This window comes from Tamandua tetradactyla, chromosome 14 (assembly GCF_023851605.1).
Source record: "Tamandua tetradactyla isolate mTamTet1 chromosome 14, mTamTet1.pri, whole genome shotgun sequence".
In the NCBI taxonomy this organism is placed as follows: Eukaryota; Metazoa; Chordata; class Mammalia; order Pilosa; family Myrmecophagidae; genus Tamandua; species Tamandua tetradactyla.
In genome coordinates, this window is record NC_135340.1 from 41536938 (window position 1) to 41543171 (window position 6234).

General features: G+C 40.1%; 1 pseudogene; it reads left to right on the top strand.

Moving 5' to 3' along the window:
* The first annotated feature begins 2374 nt into the window (after nucleotides 1-2374).
* Nucleotides 2375-4157, top strand: LOC143655365 (N-alpha-acetyltransferase 50 pseudogene; annotated as a pseudogene).
* The last annotated feature ends 2077 nt before the right edge of the window (nucleotides 4158-6234 follow it).

Below are 6234 nucleotides of genomic sequence, written 5' to 3' on the forward strand. Positions count from 1 at the left end.
ATATTTCAATAGTTATCATCACTCTGTGCTGTACCAACATCTAGGATTATTTGATAATTAAATGAGTTTTTGTATATGAAAGCTGTGGAATGGGACATTGAAAAGTACTTGACATATATTAAGTATTTTTCAGTGATTAAGTTAAACAGTGATATCAGTGTTTGTGATTAATACCATCATCAAAAACAAACAAACAAACAAAACACAAAAAAAACAGACCCGCAAGAAAGTAAAGAGTTCCAAGGCTAGTTTCATAATATACAAAAGTCTTGAAATTCTTCCTCCACTTCGTGTGTGTATTCTTAGCAATTGCATATCCCTGTGGCTTCTTTTTATCTGTGTTCTTACTTTCCTTGACATTTGAATATACTATAATACTTTCTACCTGTCTCTTGTGCTCCTGCTCTATGAAAAAAATTCCCAAGCATTTTCAAGACACACTTGGGTCCAAATCCTAAACTTAGTGTTGATAATGGGTCTAAGCCTTTTGCATATAATTAGTAGGAGAGAGTAAGAGAGAAGGTTAGGAGAGATTCAAGCTTTTTCCAATGGTCACAACCTACTTCACACTAGACAGTAGTCTATCCTAAGTTGCATCTCTCTGGGTCAAAAAAGACACCAAAAACCCAATGCAGCAAAAACCTGCATATGAAATTTTCTGTGCCATTTTCTAATATTATAAAGTTGCTCAATTCCTTAACTTTTTCAAACTCACTTATATCATGTATAGAATGAATAGAATAAATATGTCATGGAGATGTTTTAAAACTTGAAAGAAACCATGTTTGTAACATCTTTGTATTATTTCTTGTGTATTGTTGCTACTTAAAATGCAATTAATACCACTGCCACAATATCATGTAATTAATATATCATGTGGTAAAAGTTTTCAAAAACACGGAATTCTGGCATATTTCATTATTTTAAAAAGCGTGAGAACATAAACAAATGATTATGTATACTAGTTTTATTTTATTCTTTGTGCTGACCAGCTTGGTACCTTTTAACTCAGAAAAAAACTTACTTCTCGCTAATAGGAATTATGGAATTGCATTTGGAAACTACAGATGATAGAGTCTAGAAAAATGTCAGTTTGCATTACACCACATTATGAAACCAAAATTCAGTAGAAAATAATAGGAAATGCATGAATTCAATAAGATAGGGAAAGTCTAAAATAACTTGTAGCAGGGATCCAAAGGAATCATGGTCTCCTAAGTGATTATGGAAAGGTAAGTCCACTTGCATTCCCAAACACTCTTGCAAGAGGACTCTGTCATCATCTGGACCTGAATTAGGCATATTAATAATAGTATTTTAACTGAATAAAAGTTAACATAGAACAATGATCATTCTGCCAGGTATCAGTCTGGAACTCCACCCTCTCTGAGAGTACAGGGCTCATGAAGACCTAAGAGGAGAGAGGATGTTCAGGCACCAAACTTCATGCAAATCTCAGTTGTGAAAAACACAGTTTAAACAGACAAAATCAGATAAACAGAAAACACTTTGGTAAAGAGGATTATACAATAAGTTTCTATTCATCAACAATGTTTATTAAGTAGGCTCTTTGAACAAGAATATGTGAAAAGAATATGGTGTATGTAATTGTCTTTTGCTGAAGAGCCATTACATTTTCTTCTATCACTGGCATCATTAAAGCCAGAATTATCTTCAAGTGCGATGCTCTTTACAGGTCCATTGTATATTATAAGTCACTATGGTATGTATCATATAGTTTATTTATAAATAGATCTATTGAGACTGCAGTATAGACATAAACACCTATATTTACTCCAAAGTGTGGATCAAAACAGGTATTTTTAGAAGTGGAAAGGTACAATTCTTACCATTTATAAATAAGTGAGTTTTCCTTTCATGTTCAAAACTGATAGTAAGCCTACCTCTTGAAAAGTTTCCAAATAAGGAACAACTAGAGGAAACAGAACCAAAAAGGAAGAAAACACTCAATGGATAAGGAGAATATTAAAATTGTTAATGTTTATTCTGAAGCTTTGTATTGTCATCAGGACACGTTAATTCAACTTATTCAATCAACTCTCCCCACAGGTCAAAATGTTTCACTTTTACATGACAGTGGTTGCATTTTTTACATTTGTAACAGTGTAAAAATACAGAAATAAAGTAGTGACAGTCCTGTAAGTTTATTTTGCTTTCAGGAAGGGAACCATTTCTTTGGATGCAGAGAACTGGCTTAGTTTCAGATAACTGCTTTTCAGTTTTGACACAGCTGCCTTCATTTCTTTGTTTCAGAGTGTAGATAACTGGGTTTAAAATGGAAGGAAAGCTAGCGTAGAACTCAGCAAGGATGCTGTAAATGGAGTAACTACTGAAGGGCCACACATAGATGAAGATGCAGGGACCAAAGTCTGATGTGACCACAGGGACGTGGGTGGTCCACGGGATGCGGGCCTGTGCTATCCATGCTGGCGGAGGAGAAACCCACCATCTCGGCACCCCTAACCCACACTGTTTATCAGAAATAGGTAGACTGATGACTTGTCCTGGTCTACGTGTTTACACAGCCACATACTAGTGAGGGATAAAAGATCTCTCAGTGAGGGAGCCCCTTGGATACCCTGAAATCAAGAACCTTTGCTTAGGGCAGGGGCCGGAGCTGAGCACCTGCATTCCTGCGTGGAGAAGCTGGGCACCCACGTGGCGAAGGAGGCATCATGGACCCCTGGAGGCACAAGGCTGCTCTAACTCTCCTGATCTTAGTCACCCACTCAGCTCCCTGCCCCAGGGGAGGACACTGGCCTGCGGGGTCGAGTGGTCCGAGCTGCAGGCATGAAGAGCTCAAGGAGGCAGCAGTGATGCATTGTTGTCAGTGGTCAGACTTGCCTCAGCACGTGGAGAAGATGAAGGCCAGGTCGAGCTGGGAGATACAACATTAAACGCCTGAAGAGAGTAAACCAAGTCATATTTCCAGTAATGACAAGTCTGCCAGGATGTGCTGTGTGGAGAGCCGCCACCCGGGTCAGGCCTAGTGGACGCGCTGCAGCCTGCTCCAGAGTTCCCCCCGCCCATCGAGTGAGCCAAGATGGCGCTCACATCCTGCTTCCGTGTATGACGTACATATCCGCCAACCGTGCCCACCTATCACCACTGTATACGTGGCGTCAGCCCATTGGACCCCGATTATGTATATAAGATGTTACCCGGATGAGGTGGGGAGAATAACCCACAAGGAGCCGTACCTGACGGCCGCATAGAGGTTGTTCCCCCGTGGGGTGTCTTCCCCCGCGTGGAGCCAGTATTAGAGAAAGCTTGCTTAACCCCAGTAAAGATCTGTACTCACAACCGCTGCGTGTTCCGGACTCGTGTCTTCACCAAGGTTAGTCTGTCTGCGTCTATCTCTCTCTCTCTCTCCGGCCCGGCTCTCGCCGGTTGGGCCTCCTGGTGTGTCGGTCTGCCGAACAGCTGAGGCGTCGTGCGGTCCCGAGGCCAGTTCCTTTTCTTTCTGGGTCAGCGTTTCCTTTCGGAGCGCAGCGCCTCTACCTGTGTCCTCCGCGCGGCTCGCCGCCCTGGGGCCCATGGTGGGTCCTGCCGGACGTCTGCAGGCGGGGTCGGGTCGGAGACCCGCTGCCTGGAGCGGACCGGAGGCCGCCGGGCGGGAGGAGCGCGGCGCCTGGGCCCGTCGACCCGGGAGCTCTTCGTCGCACCAGCGAGGCAAGGCACGGGACGGCAGCCAGGCCCTGAGCTGAGTGAGAAGTCGCAGACAGTGCTGGAGGTTGGAGAGCTAGCAAAGCATGCTGTTTCACTAATATTGCAGTAAGTGCAGTACGCTGTAGGGTGGATCTTTCACAGAAGCAGAAGAGACTTTATGTCATGACTCTAAGGATGTCTGGCACCTTACCGGAGGGTAGAAATAGGAACTAAAATGTTACATCATGTCTTAAGCTTCTGTAAAATAGATGGCACTTTTGACAGCATCTCTCTACATGTCCAGATCAGCAATGAGTAGGCAATGGACTTCTACAGGAATTTGACTTTGAGATTATTGAGGCAAGGAAGAATTGCTACAAGAAGATAGAAAACCTGCAGATGCTTGTATGCTGCAGAAAAACCACAGAGTCCCTTCTGGCCAGAATGCAGATGTGCAAAAAACAGATAACTGGGCAAATCACAAATGAACTTTCTTGCACTTTTTTCTCACCAAATAAAAGAGAGGCCCATTGAATTTTCCCCTTCTTTCTTTTAGAGCTTCCTCCCTCGTTATCCTGTTTCTCTCTCTTTCTGCTCTCTTTCCTTCTATTTTCTGTAAAATTTTAATACTTTCAAGGACTTTAAACATTAATCATATTTGAATTGTTTTATTTTTCTGACTTTTGTGAGGTGGTTTCATCGAAGGAAGGAGAAGGTATAGGTATGTTTAGTTTCACAGTTAAGATATATGGTCTCAAAAATCGGGATGTCAAATAATGTCAAAAGTTTTAGCTAATTTTTTAAAAATGAACTGCTTTCACATTGAAGGGCAGAACCTATAAAATACTGTGTATTCAAAAGACAAAAGAAGCAGCAACAATATCTTATTCTGTAATTCATAGATAAGTTAGTGTGTTTGAGTTTTTATTTATCTATTTATTTATTTATGTATGTATGTATTTATTTATTTTATTTTAACATGGACGGGCACCAGGAATTGAACCCTGGTCTCCAGCATGTCAGGCAAGTGAGAACTCTGTGAGCCACTGTGGCCCACGCAGTACTTTGGGTTTTTAATACTATTTGTGGAATACTAATCCCTTAAACACTGCCTTCATTCCACCTTTAGTCCTTCTGAGCACTGTCTCAGGAGCTGGACTATTATTATCATCCATGTAAGAAATACTTAAGCTTTTGTTGCTTCTTTAAGCAGTTTTTCCTCCCTTCCTTGCTGGTGGTTGAGGTAGATGGGGCAGTTTGGTGAGGTATCATTTATACTTCAGTCTCAGTGTTTGAGTTAAACCGCTTTTTCCTGGTGGGTGGGCTGGTTGCTAGCAGGTTTACTTTTCCTGCTGTTGATTGTTCCTAGTAGCATTAATGTTTAGAGTGTGGGCTGGTTAGATCAATTTATTTTAATATCCCAGCTATAGACATGGCCTTAACTGACAGACAGGTTCTTCAGTGAACCCCAACAGCAGTTTTAGTCAGCATTGTTAAAAATGGAGTCTAGGCTTTTGCAGTTTAATACCCTCTGATTAAACCTGAAGCAGGTGTTTTCTCTTGGACTTTATTAAAATGACTTAAAAGGAAGTTTAGGTGGACTTCTGGTACAAAAAATTCATCTAATGTCAGCTAATGCAGGCTGCTAAACTTGTGACCGCCAAGTATCTGACTATATAGGAAAGAATACCAGGACAGTATTTTTGAGAACGTAGCTATGCTATTTCTTATCTGTTGGAGAACATCCCAGATTTAATTGTACTCTGTACCTGAAATGTTGAGTTGAAGGATTTAGGGAAGAGTGGAATTGTCGAATATATTGCTTCTATTCTTGGAAAAGTAGAAGTCTAGAAGTGTTAATAATGCATGTGTCACTATGACCTTCTCAATTGAAAGAACTGACATAAAATGGAATATTATCTGGCACATAGACAAGTGGCTTTGATGGGTTGATAAAATTTTGTAAGATGGGAAACATCTGAAATTGTTTTGTCTTTTCTTCCCATAGTCCCTTCTCCAATATTTAAAAATTTTTATATTGTCAATACTGATAACCCATTACAATGTCCCATTAGATTTTATAACAGTGCACATGGCTAGAGTTTTCTCTCAGCTTACTTTAAAAGGAAAGTTGATTCAAACCATTTATCTGTTTTGTAAAATTCTGTTATGAAAGCCTCATCTTTCCAAATAGACTATTTACAAGATGTTTATGTACATTTTATAATCCTAAATTTTTTTGAGAATGTGAAGGTATAATAGACTTAAACAGTCTTATTGTGTGCCAAAAATAATACCAAAAAGGAAGGTAGTTGATGAGTGAATATACAGGCTTCTAATTTTAAGATAGTAAAAATCTACAATGACCATGCTATTTCTTGAGCATCAATTTCTTAAGCAGTCCAAATCCAGCTTAAAAGAAAGGTTTCATATTAAGCACTTTTAGCCTTCGTGGATAAGCTTCAGCTTCCTGGAATACTCTAAAAATACCTAAATGGCTTCATTTACTCAGTGCAGTTAAGAATTAAAGTTATCAATTTTAACATTTCTGTTACATCAGAAATA